Source organism: Doryrhamphus excisus, linkage group LG22 (assembly GCF_037039965.1).
Source record: "Doryrhamphus excisus strain RoL-2023G ecotype Guam linkage group LG22, RoL_Dexc_Guam_v1.1, whole genome shotgun sequence".
Classification (NCBI taxonomy): Eukaryota; Metazoa; Chordata; class Actinopteri; order Syngnathiformes; family Syngnathidae; genus Doryrhamphus; species Doryrhamphus excisus.
The window spans coordinates 2,749,013-2,771,796 of record NC_136378.1 but is presented as its reverse complement, the minus strand read 5'-3'; the positions used below and the strand labels follow the sequence as shown (position 1 = coordinate 2,771,796).

Sequence of the window (22,784 nt, the reverse complement as noted above, 5' to 3'; positions counted from 1 at the left end):
TGGCTTCACTCAATCATGGCTTATCAAAACTATATTCATAAATCATACTGTTTCGTGACTACTTATTAGTAAAAAATAAAAAAATAAAATAAAAAACAAAATTAAAATAACTGAATGACTAAGATTGCCTAGCAACCAGTCCAGGGTGTACACTGCTTTTTTACCCAAAATCTGCTGGTGTAGGCTCCAGCCTATCAGCATATATTATTTTTATTTTTATTTTTATTTTTATTTTTATTTTTATTTTTATTTTTATTTTTATTTTTATTTTTATATACTTTTTTTTTATTTTAGTTTTCTTGTTAAATTATATTTTTCCAGTCTACCCCAGGTCCTAACTTCCCCCCCCCCCTTACAGAAGCCCTGGCCAATGTCACTCACCATAAACAAATAGAAAAACTGACCGGTATTAGAAAAACCGTGATCGGAGCACCTCGAGTTATAACCTCATTAAAAAGGTCCGCTTTACATAATAGGGCCTTTTAAGAAATTGTCATTTACGCAAAAAAAAAAAAAAAAAAAGAAGCAAAGCTGAGGTGACCTTTCACCTTTTAAAGGCTAATGAGCGTAACAGACCATGTTGACGGAGCCAAAGCGGGACGCCGAGAGGAAATCTTTATCTGGACCTCACAAAGAAGCGTGAGGGAGCCGTTGGGATGACGGACAATTAACAAGCGGAGTGATTGTTGTTAAAAATGATTGAAGATGAACGGAGCACAAACTCACGCCTCTGGGAAGCCAGCGGATGTTGTTGTCCTCTCATATAGTCATGTGACGTGAGCATCTGCAGGTAATTGCTTTTTCAATTGCGTCTAACGGGATAGGCCGTGGAGACACGCACGTTCGTTCCAGGAAGAAGAGCCATTGTGGTATGAGAGCGTGCCCTGCAGAGCACAAACAGCCACTGTACCAATTGAAGTTGTCACAGCAAATCAGGGCGACTACGTCGGTGGCCTAAAGTGGACACGTTTTCGACTTCCGTGCGTGTCTTTGGCGGCGTTGCATGCGAATGAAGCCCTGCTGCTTGCAGAGTGGAGAGTCTGTCTGCGGCGGCACAACACTTCACCAGGTGGCTCTTGTTGAAAAGGTCACCTGTCACCGCGCTGCACCGCAGACAATTTAGCATCACCCAAGCGCAAGGCTGGCCCGCCCGCCAAAATAGCACAAGAACATTGAAACAAAAGCTAAAATCTTCTTGAGCCACTTGACTGCGACTGTGTGGCTGCTGAGCGAAGAGCACTCACACAAACGCGAGCGTTCCAAAAAAATCGCATTTATACTCCAAGAACAAAACGTGGAATGCGCTCATACGTATGGCTCGCTCTCAACTCACTTGTCAGCCATGATGATTAGCAAATTTTGACCAGAACATTTGGAGGCTCCATCTGATATACTGTCATCCCTCGTTTATCACGGTTGATCAATGAATTTCCATGAAGTAGGATTCTTTCCTTATAAATGGAGTAGTTAGTAGTTACAGCATAGGAAACCTGCCCTTCTAAATATAGAGGAATATGGGCGGCACGGTGGTCAAGTGGTTAGCGCGCAGACCTCACAGCTAGGAGACCCGAGTTCAATCCCACCCTCGACTTGTCTATATGTGCCCTGTGATTGGCTGGCCACCAGTTCAGGGTGTACCCCGCCTCTCGCCCCAAGACAGCTGGGATAGGCTCCAGCAACCCCTGTGACCCTCGTCAGGATAAGCGGTAGAAAATGAATGAATGACTTCTCCTCCTATTTTGTGTGGAAGTGGTAACTTTTTGTCTTCTTATTTTGTCTTTCCCCACCCTCGGCCATCTCTGTGTGGAGTTTGCATGTTCTCCCCGTGGATGCGTGGGTTTTCTCCGGGTACTCCGGTTTCCTCCCACATTCCAAAAACATGCTAGGTTAATTAGCGACTCCAAATTGTCCATAGGTATGAATGTGAGTGTGAATGGTTGTTTGTCTATATGTGTCCTGTGATTGGCTGACAACCAGTCTCGCCCAAAGACAGCTGGGATAGGCTCCAGCACCCCCGTGACCCTCATGAGGATAAGCGGTAGAAAATGAATGAATGAATGAATGAGTTCTCCTATTTTGTGTGGAAGTGGTAACTTTTTGGCTCTTATTTTGTCTTTCCCCACCCTCGGCCATCTCTGTGTGGAGTTTGCATGTTCTCCCCGTGCATGCTAGGTTAATTAGCGACTCCAAATTGACCATAGGCATGAATGTGAGTGTGAATGGTTGTTTGTCTGTATGTGCCCTGTGATTGGCTGGCCACCAGTCCAGGGTGTACCCCGCCTCTTGCCCAAAGACAGCTGGGATAGGCTCCAGCACCCCCCGCGACCCTCGTGAGGAAAAGCGGTAGAAAATGAATGAATGAATGAATGCTATGACGCATTAGCATTATCATCTTCATATTTCCTTCTTTGGCATTTAACTTGGCGACATCTTCCGGGATTCACACAGGCAGAAAAAAGTAATAAAACCATACCCCGAGCTCATATTTAGATGGAACATTTGCATAATTACTTAATTGCTTGTCAGACACTGATGAAATATTGCTCTTCTGTTAGCGTAACTAAAAGGCAAAAGCAGTGATGAGTAATGAAGACTCCTGTGTGCTTTGGCAACTCCCTTTACTCGAGGAGTCGAAAGGTGGGAAAGTTTTTAGGATTGATTATGCAAAAAGTTGCCTTATCCTATTCCTATTTTCATTTCATGAGACAGTCAATCATTGATTTTCAGCACATGAATAAATGAACACTATTGGACAGGTAGATAGAAGCTTCTGTGATTTGCTTATTTTCTATAATTCATTCATTCATTTTTTACCACTTATCCTCACGAGGGTCGCGGGGGTGCTGGAGCCTATCCCGGCTGTCTTTTTTTTTGGAATGTGGAAGGAAACCGGAGTACCCGGAGAAAACCCACGCATGCACGGGGAGAACATGCAAACTCCACACAGAGATGGCCGAGGGTGGGGAAATACAAAACAAGAAGCCAAAAAGTTACCACTTCCACACAAAATAGGAGGAGAACTCATTCATTCATTCATTTTCTACCACTTATTCTTGCGTTGCGGGGAGTGCTGGAGCCTATCCCAGCTGTCTTCGGGCGAGAGGCGGGGTAAACCCTGGACTGGTGGCCAGCCAATCACAGGGCACATATAGACAAACAACCATTCACACTCACATTCATACCGATGGACAATTTGGAGTCGCTAATTAACCTAGCATGTTTTTGGAAAACATGGGGAGAACATGCCAAAAGGTTACCACTTCCACACAAAATAGGAGGAGAACTCATTCATTCATTCATAGCTGTGAGGTCCTTAATCACTTCCTGTCCATCCTGTCTTCCTTCTTATGTCTACTATATCGGGTAATACGAGCGTAAAGGTGACTCCAGGGGTGTTATTTCATGTCTAGAGGACGCTAATAATGTTTTCTATGCTTTCTGTATGAAAATATGACGTTCACACAGAAGCGAAGCGAACGTATGAAACTGGAACCAGGATAAAGGAGGAATTACTGCACTGTACAAAGCCTCAATTGGCTTTGAAGACTGCGTGATAAATAATGGAGGACGATTCAGATGTTGGGACAGGAAGTAGATGAGCTCTGACTTCAGTCTCGGGGACCTAATGAGGCTTGACGCCCTTCCAAGGCACTAATCTAATCAGAAAGTGTGTCATCGTTTGAGTGACAAGACGAATGCTGCACACCAGTACCAGTAACTGGAGACGTGGTGCAACGACCGACCGTATGATGGGATGAGCCTCCAGACGGCCGTGCTTGTGAGACCACCTCCTTCCTTTGCTTCTTGACCCTGAAAACTTGGCCAACAGGGCGGAGTTCAGTCACCCCGAGGACAACAGGAAGTACTCTACCGTAAGAGTGGGGTCCTCATAGAACTCTCACAGTTTGGAAACACCTGTAGGAAGACGAGCCTGGTATTCCCAGGTTTTGAACCCTTCTAAACCATCTCCTCCATCTAATAGATGGACTTTGTATTCGGCAACACATGCGCTCTCATGTGGAGATCAGTGGAAAATGCTGTTAATCATTTCTATAGTGCTAAAGTATCCTCTCAAGACTCGCATAACCATAAACTGATCCTAAAGGACCATATTTCATATCCTGATGCCAACATTTTTCAAACAAACTATTTTCTCAGTCATCATTTTTCAGCGGAAAGGCCGACATTGGATATAACCATAAGTAGAAGTATGACAGAAGTATTATTTTTGCAGTATACGGACTAAACAGCCATGGGTATCATTCAAAGTCTGACACAAATTACGCATTTATCTGAACATGGATTAGAAGATGAATCACCTTGCCCTTTGCAATCACTGGAAGCGGAAAATTATCTTGAGCGGAAAACAGCAGGGGTTATGGGAACAATCCTAATAAGTAACAATAACTCATTAACAAATGTCACATTTCAATAGTGGAAAAGTATGGAAGACATTATGCGTCCATACAGATAGCACACAGAGGTCGCTCAGTGCAAAAAAAATAAATAAATCACCATCATCATCAAAATGAAGAATGTGCAGCGTGGAGTGCCTCCAAAATAAACCTCATCCGGCTAGCAAAACAATACAATACATGAAAATATGATCTGGAAACCTCATATTATAAATATACAACATAAGGTGGCCAGAAATATTTCAATATTGAACAAAGCAAAATTAGTTCTCAATCGGAAATCACTCCACACTCTTTATTGCTCTCTGGTTCTACCATATCTTACTTCTTGTGTGGAAATATGGGCTAATAACTATAAAAGCAATCTTCACTCACTAAATGTACTGCAAAAAAAGGTCAGTAAGGATAATTCATAATGCCGCCTACTGAGAACATACTAACTCCTTATTTCTAAAATCACAAATACTTCAACTTGCTGATATAGTTCATCTTCAAACAGCTAAAATAATGCATACGGCTAAAAATAACCAATTAGCTAAAAATGTCATCCAATACTTCTCTACAAGAGAGGAGAAATATGATCTCAGGGAAGAAGTACATTTGCACAAGTACAAAAATAATTAAAAAAATTAAAAAATGTTAAAATAAAAAAATTAAAAAAATTTTTTTTTATTTTTTTAAACTATATTATGAAAGCAGGAAGTGAACAAATGCAACAGTTACTGATTGTAAAAGTACCAGATGGAGCGGTAGGATTTAATAAGCTCTGCTTCTTCCTACTCCTTTTGGACATGTGGAACTGTGAACTGATTATGTGACAAAAAAATAATAATAATAAAAAAAATACAAAAAAATAAAAAAACTTAAACTATATTAGGAAAGCAGGAAGTGAACAAATGTTAAACAGTTCATGATTATAAAAGTACCCGATGGAGGGGTAGGATTTAATAAGCTTTGCTTCTTCCTACTCCTTTTGGACATGTGGAACTGTGAACTGATTATGTGATGCATTCAATTGTAATCTGATGCATGTTCAAATGAAATTAAACCATTACCAAAACGATGATGATGTTTAAACAAATAAAAGGTCCATTCTTCCTCACAGATCCTTTTACAGTTATGTTTCATCATCAACACTTATGTCAATCCCACCCTGCTTGGAAGATGAAGTTACCATAGCGATGATTTCCTGCTGGAAATCTTAATGAGACCTGCTGGACTGAATCTTGGCAGATATGAGCCTATTTATGGAGTTCATTTATCCATCTAGTCATCCGTCTAAACTGATTATCCTGTTGAGGGAGCTGACCCGCCTAAGGGCAAAATTAGGGACCTCAATTAACAAACCTGTTTTTGAACTGTGGGAGCGTGCAGGACGGGGCGCCATGATGGAAATGATGCAAAAACAGGAAGAACATGCTAGCTTATGGACAACGCGGACTACATAGGTGGCACTCTTGCTCACATGGGGGCGGGAAATTCATTCTGGAACGATGGCCTGCATGTGCAGCTCCGATGTTCCTTTAGGAAATTTCATTTTGACTTAAGGGGTCGAACTTTGAGCGTGAATAACAGCGTCACCATGCGGCGTATTTGTCGTTAAAATTGATGCTGTGCAGTACCTTTGAGTTCGGCATGGCACTTGGCATGGCACGGCGCAGCTGATTTCAGTGGCACGTGGTCGCCATGGTAACATCGGCTGCAGACCTCACCTGCTGTGGAGGAAGTTAAAGTGGGTTAGCAGTTGACAGCATTATTAAAACCATACCTCCTGACCAATCAATATCTTTTCAGCAGCTACGGGACCAACAGTGACCTGATACTGGATATCAATAGACCTATATCAGGAGGTAATATGGAGGTCTATCTATGGTCAGTTAGACCATAACAGTACAAGTCACCTGTGCCTTTTACACAGAGGATGAAACAATGCTTAGACATGAAATCCTGCTACTTCGATACGACCGTCGAATGAAACAAGACAGCAAAACAGCAGTAATTTTACATGAATAAAGTCAAAATTAGGCTATATGTGTCTTGTGGTTGGCTGGCCATCAGTCCAGGGCGTACCCCGCCTCTCGCCCGAAGACAGCTGGGATAGGCTCCAACAACCCCCGCAACCCTTGTGATGATAAGTGGTAGAAAATTAATGAGTTCTCCTCCTATGTTGTGTGGAAGTGGTAACTTTTTGGCTTCTTATTTTGTCTTTCCCCACCCTCGGCCATCTCCGTGTGGAGTTTGCATGTTCTCCACGTGCATGCGTGGGTTTTCTCCGGGTACTCCGGTTTCCCCCCACATTCCAAAAACATGCTAGGTTAATTAGCGACTCCAAATTGTCCATAGGTATGAATGTGAGTGTGAATGGTTGTTTGTCGATATGTGCCCTGTGATTGGCTGGCCACCAGTCCAGGGTGTACCCCGCCTCTCGCCCAAAGACAGCTGGGATAGGCTCCAGCACTCCCGCGAAACTTGTGAGGAAAATGCAGTAGCTTTAATTATTAATGTTATTAATAGTTATTTAAAGATGTTATTTTTAGAGTCATAATATTTTGAGAAACCAACAAAAAAAACAATAAAGTTTTAAAAGCTGAGATGCATGAAATTATATACAGTACAACATCTTAACTTTTATCCTTTCCTATTTCCATATGTGTCCCTCGCTGGGAAAAGTTGAGACACCCTTTTAAAGCAGCACTTGATGCTTCTAGAAGCCGCCTTGCACTCGTGACACTCGGGTCGTTAATAGCCCAACGTGTGATGGAGCGTATATGAATACATATTTCTGAAGAACAATTATGTTAGAAGAGGTTGGAAGTGATGAATGCCCTGGCTGGCTAATTGGACATGTTGTATGTACATGTTTACACCAGCCTCAGTAAATGATTTCTTGTCTTCCTGCGAGGGGGTGGGTGGGGGGATGGGCTTGTTAGAACTAAACACAACTCACACGTGTGCATGTGCAGAAGCACAGGACGTATGTGAAGGTGCACCAAACACGTAACGCCTCATGGGAATCACACATAAGAAGTTCATTCATTCATTCATTCATTTTCTACCGCTTATCCTCACGAGGGTCGCGGGGGCGTCTTCGGGTGAGAGGCGGGGTACAACCTGGACTGGTGGCCAGCCAATCACAGGGCACATATAGACAAACAACCATTCACACTCACATTCATACCTATGGACAATTAGCCAATAAACCTAGCATGTTTTTGGAATGTGGGAGGAAACCGGAGTACCCGGAGAAAACCCACGCATGCACGGGGAGAACATGCAAACTCCACACAGAGATGGCCGAGGGTGGGGAAAGACAAAATAAGAAGCCAAAAAGTTACCACTTCCACACAAAAAAGGAGGAGAACTCATTCATTCATTCATTCATTTTCTACTGCTTATCCTCACGAGTGTCGCGGGGGGGCTGGAGCCTATCCCAGCTGTCTTTGGGCGAGAGGCGGGGTACACCCTGGACTGGTGGCCAGCCAATCACAGGGCACATATACACAAACAACCATTCACACTCACATTCATACCTATGGACAACTTGGAGTCGCCAATTAAGCTAGCATGTTTTTGGAATGTGGGAGGAAACCGGAGTACCCGGAGAAAACCCACGCATGCACGGGTGGAATTGAACCCAGGTCTCCTCGCTAACCACTCGACCACCATGCAGCCCCCATGAGAAGTTGCTCTGTGCTAACTAAAACAAAGCGTGTGTACTGACATTCTGTACCAAAATTGTGGCGGTGCTGACGTAAACTGCAGCATCCAGACCCAAACACTAAGTGGCCTTGTGTATCACATTGTGTTCACTGACTCCCGTCTGGATGCAAGTATTTACTAATCCATTTTTACAAATTAGGTATGATCTAATGAGAAGCAACAAAAGCTGTTCAACGGTAACAATGCTTGGACAAGATAAACAAAACACAAGCCTTCATGAGCAATACTTTCATAAGCTCCCCCCCCCCCCCCCACGCTTTGAACGTGCCTCCAGCTTTTTAAGGCGAAGCGTTATGTAAAAAATGAATCGGCCGTGTTAAGAAAAAGGACTGCATTGTCACATCTCGACAAGGCTTCCTTGCACGGGGGTACAGACGTGGGTGACAATAACCTTGCTATGTTGTTGCCGAGTCTACACGGAGGTGCGATGCTGGACTGGGCGGCCGAACGAGTAGGCTGCGGATCTGCTGCCACTGGGCTGCTAGCTGGCGAAGGGTTGGACGGATGCGCTTGGCGCTGATTAGCGGGGAATGGAGTTGACTTGAGAGAGTGAGAGTGAGGAGGCATAGATGTGACCTGAACAAGGACAGGTAAACAATGGTGAGTAATAGAGGAGAAGAGTGGAGTGGACATGTGGGAGGGGAATTAAGTGGTAAATAATCACATGGCTTTCATACAGGATTACAATTCATTTAGGTTTCATAATTTGATTTAATGAGGGTGAGTGTAATTTATATGGGTGACAGACACTGAGTGTCAGGCATCTGAAAATAAAATCCCTTCAGCCACGCTATTAATGTGTCTTTACTGCTGCCTATCTTTGTCCCGAGAGGATGGATCACTCTGACTTTAGAGTACTTCAGAAAAAAAAAGTGCTGTTTTCCTCCTGGCTTCGCCATCCTGCTGTTGCGTTCAGGTGAAGCACACCTAGCATTAAGTCCCATCAGTGGGTGTAATGTGTTTTTAGTGAAACTTTGCATTTAGTTTGGCTGTAATTACGGTTTAATGATCGTCACCGAGGTAATTTCAGCCATTTTCACGCCCGTAGCTGCAGTGATTAAGTATTCTGCTTTCATTTTTTATTTGTATTTTTTTTTACATATTTCAGGTACCTCAGAAATTAGAAAGGAAAATATAGTGATACCATAAAGCCCTTTACAAAAGGGAAAAAAATATGTTATTTAATGCTATTTATTTACAACTTATTCCTTATTTACAACAAGGAAGGAGGAAAGGAAGAAAGGAGGAAAGGAAGAAAGGAAAAAAGGAAGAAAGAAGGAAAGGAAGAAAGGACGAATGCAAGGAAGCAAGGAAGCAAGGAAGCAAGGAAGGAAGCAAGGAAGCAAGGAAGCAAGGAAGCAAGGAAGCAAGCAAGCAAGCAAGCAAGCAAGCAGAAAGCAGGAAGTGAACAAATGTAACAGTTACTGATTGTAAAAGTACCAGATGGAGGGGTAGGATTTAATAAGCTTTGCTTCTTCCTACTCCTTTTGGACATGTGGAACTGGGAACTGATTATGTGACAAAAAAAAACAAAAAAAACAATTATCATAAAAAAATAATAAAAAAAAAAAACTTAATCCTATTAGGAAAGCAGGAAGTGAACAAATGTAACAGTTACTGATTGTAAAAGTACCAGATGGAGGGGTAGGATTTAATAAGCTTTGCTTCTTCCTACTCCTTTCGGACATGTGGAACTGTGAACTGATTATGTGATGCATTCAATTGTAATCTGATGCATGTTCAAATGAAATTAAACCATTACCATTACCTTTTCCCAAGGCCAAAGGTCACATAAGTGGCTGTCTTAGGCAGTGCCTGTTACCGATGTAAGAATGAACTAGTAAACTATCCTGGCCATGAGCATCTGCTGTTTAACAGTGAGCTGATTTTTTATTTTTTTTACATTTGGTCCTGTTCTTCGCTGATGGGGGTGAGCCTTCATGTCACATTGGCTTATTACAGTGATGGGAGCGTGTACACTACCTATGAATTATGCAATACCCGGGTGGCTTAGGCAACAATGCTCGACAATGACAGCTGCATAGAAACACCTTGGGTTTTATCCCTCGTGCCGGAATTCAATTTTAAATCCGACTACCGGTGGGCTGCTCCGGCATGGGAAAGTTCACGCCGATTGGATTTTTCTCCTGGTAAATGATTAAACTATAGGAAAAGAAGGTGGGCAGGCTGTTTCTTGCCATGTGTCAATATTTGACATAAATCCAAATAGCATTTCACACTTGCTAGCCTGGAAGACCCACGAAGGTGGGGACAAAGCAGTCACGCAAGGGAAGTAATCCAATTCTTACTCATCAAGGCGACACAAACAATAGAACACTACGGCTACGCTCACACTGCAGGGTATGAGGCCCAATTCAAATTGTTTTGTTCTGAAATTCACCAATGGGAACGCAAAGCGTCCGTGAAGTAACGTACATGCAGAAGCGCTCCTCATTTGTGGCAATTTAAAGGATTATAAGCAACATTTTATTCACTTTTTTTCTTAGATTTTCTCAATTTTTTTTGTTGAGAACTGATAACCTACCTCGTATGTTTGACTGCTGATTACTAAAGAACGGGAAAAGGCAGAAATAGAGTATGGTGAATTTTTGAGGCTCAGGGTGTGATCAGTCAAACAATATTCGCTCAAATGTGCGTGGCAGTCACAAGGCTAAGTAAATAACTGACGCCACATGTGTGAACCTAGCCTAGTTGAGAACCACAATGTCTAAGCCAAGCACATTCATACATTCATTCATTCATTTTCTACCTCACAAGCGTTGCGGGGGTGCTGGAGCCTATCCCAGCTGTCTTCAGGCGAGAGGCGGGGTACACCCTGGACTGGTGGCCAGCCAATCACAGGGCACATATAGACAAACAACCATTCACACTCACATTCATACCTATGGACAATTTGGAGTCGCTAATTAACCTAGCATGTTTTTTGAATGTGGGAGGAAACCGGAGTACCCGAAGAAAACCCACACATGCACGGGGAGAACATGCAAACTCCACACTCGGGTTTGAACTCGGGTCCCCAAGCTGTGACATCTGCGAGCTAACCACTCACCAAGCCAAGCATGGTGAAAAAAAAAAAAAAAAAACTAAGTGCTAATTCAGAAAATCCCACCCAAACTGCTTAAAGTGAGTGGAAAAAAAATCCCAAATGAGATTCTAGCTTAAGTCAATTTGGACTCAGTTTGTTTAAAGTACAAAATGGCTAAGATAGCCCAACTCATTTCACAAATAGTTTCTCATTTGGGAGCTGCAAATGAAAACCAGTCTCAATTACACCGTAGCTTTAAACCGATCCGCTGCACGGTGAGTCAAAACAGTCTTGATCCCAATCAGTGTCAAACCAAAATAAAAGAAGTGTGACGCTAAATGACATGCTAGCTGCAGGGCGTCTGTCGGCAGTGACAGCGGCGGTGAGCAAGTGAGGGCGATACGCAGGGAAGAGTGAAAGTTGAGTGGAATTGGCTGAGAGTAACGATGATGAGGATGATGACATGGCTATTTTCTCAACGCTCGCCGGTGGAGCGAGCAGACCTACTCATTTATTCCGAGTGTTGACTGAGTGACGCATCCTTCACCACCGTGAGACATCCAGCTTTGCCGGCTCGTTTGAGTCTTATTGTATTTTGTTGTTTTTGTCGAGTGTGCTTGACATTTTGGTTCCTCCGCAGACTTTTCCGTATATTCTTTTTCTTTTTTTCTTCTTGTGTAACATTTCCTCACAAGTCAAGTCGATATTGGAGAGGCTACTACTGCATCGCTCTCCGGTGTGCACTTGCTCCGCTCTTCAACTACCAAGCCACAAAATATGACTTCAAAGCCGACTAAGATGCATTTGGGATCCTTGGGATATTTGCAATGCAGAGTCACAGCTTCGTCTTGTTTGAAGCAGCTGGCGGATGAGAGCGGGTCTTAGATCAGACGGACATAGTGCTCATCTTGACGTGGACATGCTAATGTGGCCCACCGCTGCCGCGAAGTGGGTTCAGGGGGGGGACGAACGTGACACCACGAAGCTGTACTGTTGTCCTCCTTTGGGTCTGGATGCCTGTCGTTTTCCACTTGACCACCAAACGCTCCGGACCCTTCCTGACTTGAGTTTCCCCCCCCCTGTGCTTCTAAGGCTGGATTACCAGCAAGCGTTCATCCGTTCCGTTTGTACGAGGGTTCTTACACTTTGCCGAGGTGCTAAGATCAAGCAACGATTAAGAGCTCCTCCCGGTTTTCCTCGCATGGGAAATTAAAATAGCATCTTTTCAGTTATATTTGATCTTATCTCCCACTCATATAGCAGACTCTACCCGTCACCCCAACCCAACTCTAACGGATGACCATTTTGTACATCTTAGAACGGAGAAAGTGCCCCAGGTACAAAAGATGCCGTCATAGATGTGACTCAGCTGTAGTTTTTCCTCATACCATATACAATATTTTCAGTCCTACGGGCCAGTGAAACCATACAGAGGGCTCTAATTACAGTAGCTCCTTCGGCCGTTTATACATGTATAATGTATGTACGCGCACATTGGATCTTATGCAGTTTGTATATTTGATTTAGCCTTGATCTGGCCATAAATATGTCATCACAAGAAGAACTGCTAGAGTGTAGTCATTTGGAAAAAGAAAAAAGCTGTAAAATAATAATAATAATAATAATAATAATAATAATAATATTAATATGCTGGAGCCTATCCCAGCTGACTTCGGCTGAGAGGAGTTGTACCAGCCAATCACAGGGCACATATAGGCAAACAACCATTCACACTAATTCACACAGAGATGCCCGAGCGGAGAATCGAACCCAGGTCTTCCCGCTAACCACTAATATTCATTCATTCAGTCATTTTCTACCACTTATCCTCACGAGGGTCGCAGAGGGTGCTGGAGCCTATCCCAGCTGTCTTCGGACGAGAGGCGAGGTACACCCTGGACTGGTGGCCAGCCAATCACAGGGCACATATAGACAAACAACCATTCACACTCACATTCATACCTATGGACAATTTGGAGTCGCTAATTAACCTAGCATGTTTTTGGAATGTGGGAGGAAACTGTAGTACCTGGAAAAAAACCCACGCATGCACGGGGAAAACATGCAAACTCCACACAGAGATGGCCGAGGGTGGGGAAAGACAAAATAAGCAGCCAAAAAGTTACCACTTCCACACAAAATAGGAGGAGAACTCATTCATTCATTCATTTTCTACCGCTTATCCTCACAAGGGTCGCGGGGGTGCTGGAGCCTATCCCAGCAGTCTTCATGCGAGAGGCGGACTGGTGGCCAGCCAATCACAGGGCGCATATAGACAAACAACCATTCACACTCATTCACACAGAGATGGCAGAGCAGAGAATCGAACCCAGGTCTTCCCATTAACCACTAATATAACCCGCTAATATAAATATTGTACGTCGTCTGCCGACATCATCTCCAAGTCCAACTTTCATATTGGTCGCCTCTCAGAATCGACCCTGAAGACTTTCATTTTCTCATCACTTATTACAATGTAAAAGTTCATCATGTCATAGATTTATACGATACATCTGTGAATCGCTTCCTGATCCAATATTACACGACGCAAGACAAAGTTCAAAGTAATATAAATATTTCACGCCTCCCTGAAAAGTTAATAAAGGATTTAAAGCACAAAAATAAAAGTCTCTTTCAAGTTTAGAGTATATTGGCTTTGGCACTGAGCATTTGAAATCATATCTAATGAAAGCTTTGCCAACTGTGACCTTCGGAAAAGCTCTGTAAATTACAGCGACGCTTCCCTTGTACCGCCTACTGATTTATATATGAGCTGTGTGAGTGATGTCTTATGGTTTATCAACACCAGTATTGGGTGGATTGTGGTTGTAGGCTGACTGGTGACCAGGATACTAAACATATGACTTGTATTTCAATATATTTGACTAATAATAATAATAATTAGTCAACCACCAAACAGCAATCATTCCAATAGAAGAAGTCCATTCGATACGCCACACAAGCATTTTATCCAGCAGCAGAGTGCAAAACTTGTCATGCACCAGTTTCCTGTGGTGGCACAGAACTGGGGAAGTTTCAAACGACCAAACTCGTTGCGCATTTGAAGCGGCATTTTTGGCTTCCTCAAAGCAACCCCGTTCCAGAGTTTGGGTTTTCTCCGGGTACTCCGGTTTCCGCCCACATTCTAAAAACATGCTAGGTTAATTGGCGACTCCAAATTGTCCATAGGTATGAATGTGAGTGTGAATGGTTGTTTGTCTATATGTGCCCTGTGATTGGCTGGCGACCAGTTCGGGGTGTACCCCGCCTCTCGCCCGAAGACAGCTGGGATAGGCTCCAGCGACCCTCATGAAGATAAGCGGTAGAAAATGAATGAATGAGTTCTCCTTTTTTGTGTGGAAGTGGTAACTTTTTGGCTTCTTTTTTTTTTATCTTTCCCCATCCTCGGCCATCTCTGTGTGGAGTTTGCATGTTCTCCCTGTGCATGCGTGGGTTTTTTCCAGATACTTCGGTTTCCTCCCACATTCCAAAAACATGCTAAGTTAATTGGCGACTCCAAATTGTCAATAAGTATGAATGTGAGTGTGAATGGTTGTTTGTCTATATGTGCCCTGTGATTGGCTGGCCACCAATTCGGGGTGAACCCTGCCTCTCACCCCAAACAAAATCTCTTTGAGTGTGACATCTGACCTTTGCTGGTTGGAGTACTTGAAAATACAATATTTATATTTGTATCGTAAATTGACATATTAAATATATCAAAGCTCCTAATGATTGATCCCGAAAAGAGAGAGGTATTTTCCTCCCTTGCATATAAGTGATGAGTTAGAATGGCACTGAGTAAAAAGACCCCAAAGCAGCATCACTTAACAACACACACACACACAAGAAGAGCTCTCCTCTGCCGCCACTCTGCCAGATTTCCCAAAATATGATGACTTTGTGCTGCAGAGTGCACAACCTCATAAGCACCATCTGCTGTGCGAAGGTCACCCTGCAAAGTGACAAGCGCTTTAGCGTCACCCTGGCACCATCACTTAGAGTCTCGGTGTCATCACAGGTGGCTCAAGAGCCGAAAGCTCTCTCCTGATCCAAACCCGAAACACTACTCGTGTCCAAAGTACGGATCAGCACCAAAAACAACTAGCCGGTATGCGAAATGAGCTCCCTTTTGTCAGCCTTTTGCTTCCAGCCACGCTGATCCTTCCCCGTCGATCAGCCTGCCTCTATCAGATGAATCTTTTATGCTGGTGATTTATGCAAATCCTCCTCTTTATGCTGCCTTTACTCTTAAGGCACAGCACGGCCCCAGCCATGCAATGCATTGCGCATTTCTTACACTGTTTGCATCTTTTCCATGAATATGTAACATCTTCATCACTTCCTTTCAGAAGGAAATAGCAGCCCCGCTCTGCCAAATTCACCACATCCAATTCCCCTTTTTCTTATCTTAAACTCCTTTATTCTCACTCTCCATTATAAGACCGGCGGCACGGTACTCATCACAGCTCGATTTCTGAAGCTTGCTATGACAAGAAGCAGAGAGACATGTATACATTATGAAGAAAAATAACCTCAATGTAGCGGCATAAAGTTGGAATATTTCATTCATTCATTCATTCATTCAAGGGGTGCTGGAGCCTATCCCAGCTGTCTTGGGGCGAGAGGCGAGGTACACCCTGGACTGGTGGCCAACCAATCACAGGGCACATATAAACAAACAACCATTCACACTCACATTCATACCTATGGACAATTTGGAGTCGCTAATTAACCTAGCATGTTTTTGGAATGTGGGAGGAAACCAGAGTACCCGGGAAAAAAAGAAAACACGCATGCACGGGGAGAACATGCAAACTCCACAAAAAGAAGCCAAAAAGTTACCACTTCCACACAAAATAGGAGGAGAACTCATTTATTAATTCATTCATTTTCTACCACTTATCCTCACAAGGATAAAGTTGTCATTTTTGGAAAACTATGTTGTGGAAAAAGTCCTGTTACGGGAATAAAGTGAAAATATTATTAGAATAAAGTCAAAAATACGAGAAGAAAATTTACGAGAATAAAGCTGAAGATGTTGGAAAAAAAATTAAAAATCTGAAATAGGAAAGACCAACATAATCAGAGGGGGAAAAAGTCTATTGAGAAAAAAACTTGTACTACTAGAAGGAAGAATGTCATTTTTGTAGCAGGAAGTTGAAATTAAATATTAAATAAAAATTAATATTAAAGAAATAATATTTTTTTTATATTGTAATGTTATGAGAAGCAAACAACTAAATAAAGTTGTAATTTTTTAAGATAGCATACGTGAACAAATTAATACAAAAGGACCATCTACCAACATTATTTTAGGGAAAGTTGAAATATTTGGAAATATTTTTAAAAACCAATATCAAAAAGAGCAACATTCATACTAAATAATACACATTTTTATTGATATCACAAAGTTGAGATGCAGCCCCCCCTGAGAAGCTATCCTTTGTTTGTTTGTAGTCCTGTGTTTTTGGTATTTACAGCTTGTTCCCAATGGATGAGTTTTATGGTGTTTGCATGTTTTGGGATCATTTGTGTGTTTGGAGCATTTGGACGCCGCTGCGGCGTATGTTTTGCCAACGTAATAAACCGACACCGACATGCAAACAGCCATTTGGCGCAGTTCTTTGGCTGCGCGTGACGAGGACATCGGTGGCTAAACACGCTGCTGCGGGAGGAACAAAGAGGACCGAAACAATTAATTGGCTGGCGGAGCCATTGCTCATTGGAATCCGAGGCAGGTATCACCTTCATGCATTACACATCGCACACAATCAGGCCAAGGTGCAGCAAGAAAGCGCCAATTAGAATGGAGTTACTCTGGGTTGGGGGGGTGTTCTTGGGGTAGAGCTGCGTGCATTCCCAAAGGTGGGAAGATAATCCCAGCTACTCACCGAGAAGAAGACACACAAGCGAGACGGTTGTTTCGCCCTCTGGAGAGGATCGTCATAGCAACCCCATCACCCCTCCACCCCTCACCGTGGTTGGACTATTAGCAGAGAGCAGGCGCCACATTCCTTCCAGTGATGGATGATGCTAATCCAGTTCAACCTCAGTCTGATCCTGCAAGGAATTAAACACACAGTCACCTTTCGAGTTCGAACACATGATGCTGACGCTTTGTTGCAAAACATAAATTCAACAGAATTCTGCTCGGATGTTGGTCAAACATCCAAGCAGATTCTGCCAGTTCTGGCAGAAACTGGTCAAACATCCGAGCAGATTCTGCCAGTTCTGGCAGAAACTGGTCAAACATCCGAGCAGATTCTGCCAGTTCTGGCAGAAACTGGTCAAACATCCGAGCAGATTCTGCCAGTTCTGGCAGAAACTGGTCAAACATCCGAGCAGATTCTGCCAGTTCTGGCAGAAACTGGTCAAACATCCGAGCAGATTCTGCCAGTTCTGGCAGAAACTGGTCAAACATCCGAGCAGAATTATGTTGATGGTTACAAAAGGTATCTGCTCCAGGTGTAACTTGCTAGTAGGGGGTGTAGTTACATATACATAACTCATTTTTACCTTATGAAAATTCCTAAAAATCCCAAATAAATTGTCCGAAATTCTAATTTTTCAGACCGAAATATTCCAAACCCTGCATAACAATGAGCTTTATTACCATATTGGGTAAAATCTCCTCCGGCATTTGGGTCACACTTCTTTTTAGCAAAAATTAATTACATTTCCATTCGAAGCAGAGCCGCCAAAAAGCTGCCAACAACAAGGAGGGGGCAACCCAAAAAAAGCAACATGCTTGAACTGCAAAGGAGACGTATTTCCCTGTCCATCTGTTTGTTTGTGTCATGGAAATGGCAGCTGTGGCCTGCCTGCAGTCTGTCGTCCTACTGTATTTGAAGGCAACATGACAGAGATGTTCTTTTTCAGCATATATGTATGGATGACAAAGTATGAAGCTGCGGATAACTAAGCACATCGAGTTGTCCTAGTCAATATCGCATCTCCATTATAGATTATCCAATTAGATTTATCACATATACAATGTATCGGTCGAGTGGTAAGCGCAGCTAGGAGACCCGAGTTCAATCCCACCCTCGGCCATCTCTGTGTGGAGTTTGCATGTTCTCCTGTGGGTTTTCTCCGGGTACTCCGGTTTCCTCACACATTCCAAAAACATGCTAGGTTAATTGGCGACTCCAAATTGTCCATAGGTATGAATGTGAGTGTGAATGGTTGTTTGTCTATATGTGCCCTGTGATTGGCTGGCCACCAGTCCTGGGTGTACCCCGCCTCAAGACAGCTGGGATAGGCTCCAGCACCCCATGCAACCCTCGTGAGGATGAGCGGTAGAAAATGAATGAATGAACATATATAAAGGTAGAGTCTGTTGTCGAAATATGCCAGGGGCCAATGAAAAAAAATTAGCTGCAGGCCGAAAATGGCCCACAGGCTGCACTTTAGACACCCCCAATGTAATCCTGTGTTTCTTCATAGTTGCACTATATCGGCATCGTTTACCCGACAACACATGTGACGTGCAGGAAAATGTATCCACATGCCGTTTCTGCCCTGTTAGTAATTTAATGGCTCATTTGGTCTGCGTTGCGTGTGCGCATCCACATTTTTGCTTAATTTGTGATGACTGGCATTCTTCCTGCAAACATACAAACTCATCCATGACTCCTGGTCACGAAAGAAAACACATGTGAACAAGAAGTCCACGTTTTCTGATGAAAGTTTGGAAGAAGCTGGCACTTGTTACGTGCTGGCAGGGTCTACTGTGAAAACGTTTGGCCAACATTCATGTTGCTGACGCAGGCAACACCTGCTCTTATATCACAAGCCTTTGTCCAAAAAGTATTCTCTGGTATAAAAAAGATATTCTCAAATGCATAATAAACAGCAGTCTGACTGGGGCAAAATATGAAGCAATACCTTCTGATAGCAGAAAGTAAATATTACATATGACAAAAGTTATGCAAAGTTCAACATTCCTGCTGTGTCTGAAAACATACAGTGAAAATACGCAGTGCGTTATGGGTCAGTAGAAGCGCACACGTTCAGCATTGTGTTTCACTTTATATAACGATCTGAACACGGTATTATTTTGGTCATGGTAATGGTTTAATTTTATTTTAAACATGCATCAGATTACAATTGAATGCATCACATAATCAGTTCACAGTTCCACATGTCCAAAAGGAGTAGGAAGAAGCAAAGCTTATTAAATCCTACCCCTCCATTTGGTACTTTTACAATCAGTAATTGTTAGTTAAGTTTTTTTAATTTAATTTTAATTTTAGTCACGTACTGAAGTAGGAGGTGATATGACCATACAATGACATAATGGGTACCATAGTACCAAGTGTTACATTTGTTAACTTCCTGCTTATTTTATTTTATTCTAGTATTTAAGTATATTATATTGTATTTTAGTATATTAAGTATTTGTGATTTTAGAAACAAGGATTTTGTATGTTCTCTGTAGACGCATAGTCGCAATTGCGCATTTTTAAAAGTCTAATAACTAAAAAAACTGCTCACAGAAATTGAAGTTGTGAGATAAATAATACTAGAGTGTTCCCTTGCTACATTCGCATATGTTTTATGTGCAATATTTCATATATTTCTGTGACAAACTATCACCATGCATTGTATTCTCCGCCCTTGTGGTGTATTAATTCGAGTGATCTATGGCTGCCCTGACGTTATTGTACTTAGTACTTCTACCTGACATGTAGCTCCACGTGTGTTTACATTAATTTGAATTCAACATAATTTCCCTCTCTTAATCCAAGAGGTGAACTGGGCTGCACTGAGCGTTGCGGACTCCTGAGCACCTTATACTCCTCCATTACGCGTTAACAAGTTCCATAAGCTGACACGCCACCTCTAATGGTCACTCTGAAAGCACGGAGGGGCTTCTGGTATCAACACTTCAGCGTACTTTAATCCACGTCTTACGCTACATCCCCTAACGGTTGAAGTGCGATCAGGTGTTGCTATGAACGGGCACGCAGGGCCATCTTTGGATGAGGTTACTGGAGGGCCGTCATCAAAATGCATACTCATGATTCCATTAGGACTCGTCTTATGATAGCCGCTGGAGAGGTAATGCAAACACGTAGCCTTCCATCAAATGAGCGACACATGGGAAATATGTTTGGTTGGTGGTAAATGGAGATGCGCGTTGATGCTAAACGATGACAAAAAACTAAATACCCGAGAAAGCGTGAATGCTCTTTCACTCAGGAACCATGACAGAATGATATATAATAGCACTCCTGTGAATAAATACCATTTGCAGATAAATTTACTTTTTTTGTAGTTAGAGTATTAAAAAAACTGTTTATGACCGTCTAAATAACCGTCTTTTAACTCCTTCAACTTTTAACTCATTCAATCACACAAAAAGGGTTGTTTTACATCAAGTAAGTCATTATTATCAAAGGCGCTTCTGCCACCTTGTGGCCGTTTTTATGGCTTAAAACTGTTCTACAAGTAACATCCATGTGTGTGCAGTTGCGTCATCGCCTCTTTTTGCCTCTCGTGCAAAAAAGTATAAAAGTATAAATAGGTCTTTAGTAGTGAATTTAGTATTCTCATTATTAGAGCCCTCTAGACATGAACTAGCATCCCTATAGTCACCTCCATCCATTTTCCTCCGCTTGTCCGGGTCCGGGTCGCGGGGGCAGCAGTCTCAGTAAGGAAGCCCAGAATTCCCGGTCCCCGGCCACCTCCTCCAGTTCCACCAGGAGGACACCAAGGCGTTCCCAGGTCAGCAGTGAGACATAATGTAGTCCTATAGTCACCTTTACCCTTGTATTACTTCAATTGCTTTAATAAGCATAGTCTTTTACTATTAACAGGTCGTATTCCTTCACAAAAAGGGTATGTTTTATTAATTATTATATATTTTAGAAAATCTGTGAAAGAATGAAGCCATGCTTTGCTACGCCGCTTGATCCTCATGAGGTTTGCGGATATGCTGGAGCCTATCCCAGCTGTCTTTGGGCAAGAGGCGGCCTACAAGCTGGACTGCTCGAACAGTTGACTTAAAATGGACGTTTCTTCACTTAATGACAAAAACTGATACAAATAATAAAAAATTAAAAAGCACTGTACCTTAGCAGCCAAGTCCTAAGACACATAAGTCAGTAGACTTCAGACAGTTCCTTGAACGTTGTGTAAAACTACAAAACAGTAAGAAAAAAATACAAGTTGGAGAACTGAAGAGTACCAGTGAAGCTAGCTAGCATAACCAAGAATTAGTGAAATGTACAAACATTTCATGTCTAAAATAGTGGAATGAAACACATTTACAGCAGTATAATACCAACATATCTCAACTGCCAACAGATCTCAACTGCCAACAGACACAAAAATACACAAAATACAGTTTAGAAAAAGTAAATTAAATAGGACTGATGAGAAGCTAGCTTCCTTACCTAGTATATGACAAGAGACAAAATGGCTGCTTCAAAACCATACAACTTTAGCATGACCAAGAATTGGTGAAATGTACAAACATTTCATGTCTTAAAATGGTGGAATGAAACATATTTACAGCAGTATAATACCAATATATCTCAACTGCCAACAGACAAACACACAAAATACGGTTTGAAAAAAGACAAAGCAAATTAAACAGGACTGATGAGAAGCTAGCTTCCTTACCTAGTATATGACAGGAGACAAAATGGCTGCTTCAAAACCATACAACTTTAGCATGACCAAGAATTGATGAAATGTACAAATATTTCATGTCTAAAATGGTGGAATGAAACATATTTACAGCAGTATAATACCAATATATCTCAACTGCCAACAGACAAACACACAAAATACAATTTGGAAAAAGACAAAGCAAATTAAACAGGACTGATGAGAAGCTAGCTTCCTTACCTAGTATATGACAGGAGACAAAATGGCTGCTTCAAAACCATACAACTTTAGCATGACCAAGAATTGGTGAAATGTACAAATATTTCATGTCTAAAATGGTGGAATGAAACATATTTACAGCAGTATAATACCAATATATCTCAACTGCCAACAGACAAACACACAAAATACGGTTTGGAAAAAGACAAAGCAAATTAAACAGGACTGATGAGAAGCTAGCTTCCTTACCTAGTATATGACAGGAGACAAAATGGCTGCTTCAAAACCATACAACTTTAGCATGACCAAGAATTGATGAAATGTACAAATATTTCATGTCTAAAATGGTGGAATGAAACATATTTACAGCAGTATAATACCAATATATCTCAACTGCCAACAGACAAACACACAAAATACGGTTTGGAAAAAGACAAAGCAAATTAAACAGGACTGATGAGAAGCTAGCTTCCTTACCTAGTATATGACAGGAGACAAAATGGCTGCTTCAAAACCATACAACTTTATTGACCGTCTATGCTTGAATGAATGAATGATATGCCTTTATTCGTCCCTCAGTGGGGAAATTTGCACAGTGAGTGTGATGCTGATCTCAAATGAGTGTCATTGATCATCAGCCCTTTAAGTTCCCAATCTGGTCCAAATATGGCAACAGAACCAGAACCAATAGAGTTTTAAACTGCAGTGGATTGGCGTCCCTGCAAAAGCTGTGTGTTAACTCAGGTCAGCCATCAGCGTGATTA

The 22,784-nt window shown here is 42.2% G+C and overlaps 1 long non-coding RNA gene across 1 annotated transcript; it reads right to left on the bottom strand.

The window, feature by feature from the left end:
- Positions 1 to 674: 674 nt before the first annotated feature.
- On the bottom strand, positions 675 to 20,919 carry LOC144894630 (uncharacterized). The gene is made up of 4 exons (XR_013625277.1): positions 20,785 to 20,919; positions 17,076 to 17,244; positions 6,038 to 6,130; positions 675 to 884 (listed from the first exon to the last, which is right to left on the bottom strand). It is a non-coding gene; the product is annotated as an uncharacterized LOC144894630 (long non-coding RNA).
- Between the last annotated feature and the right edge of the window lie 1,865 nt (positions 20,920 to 22,784).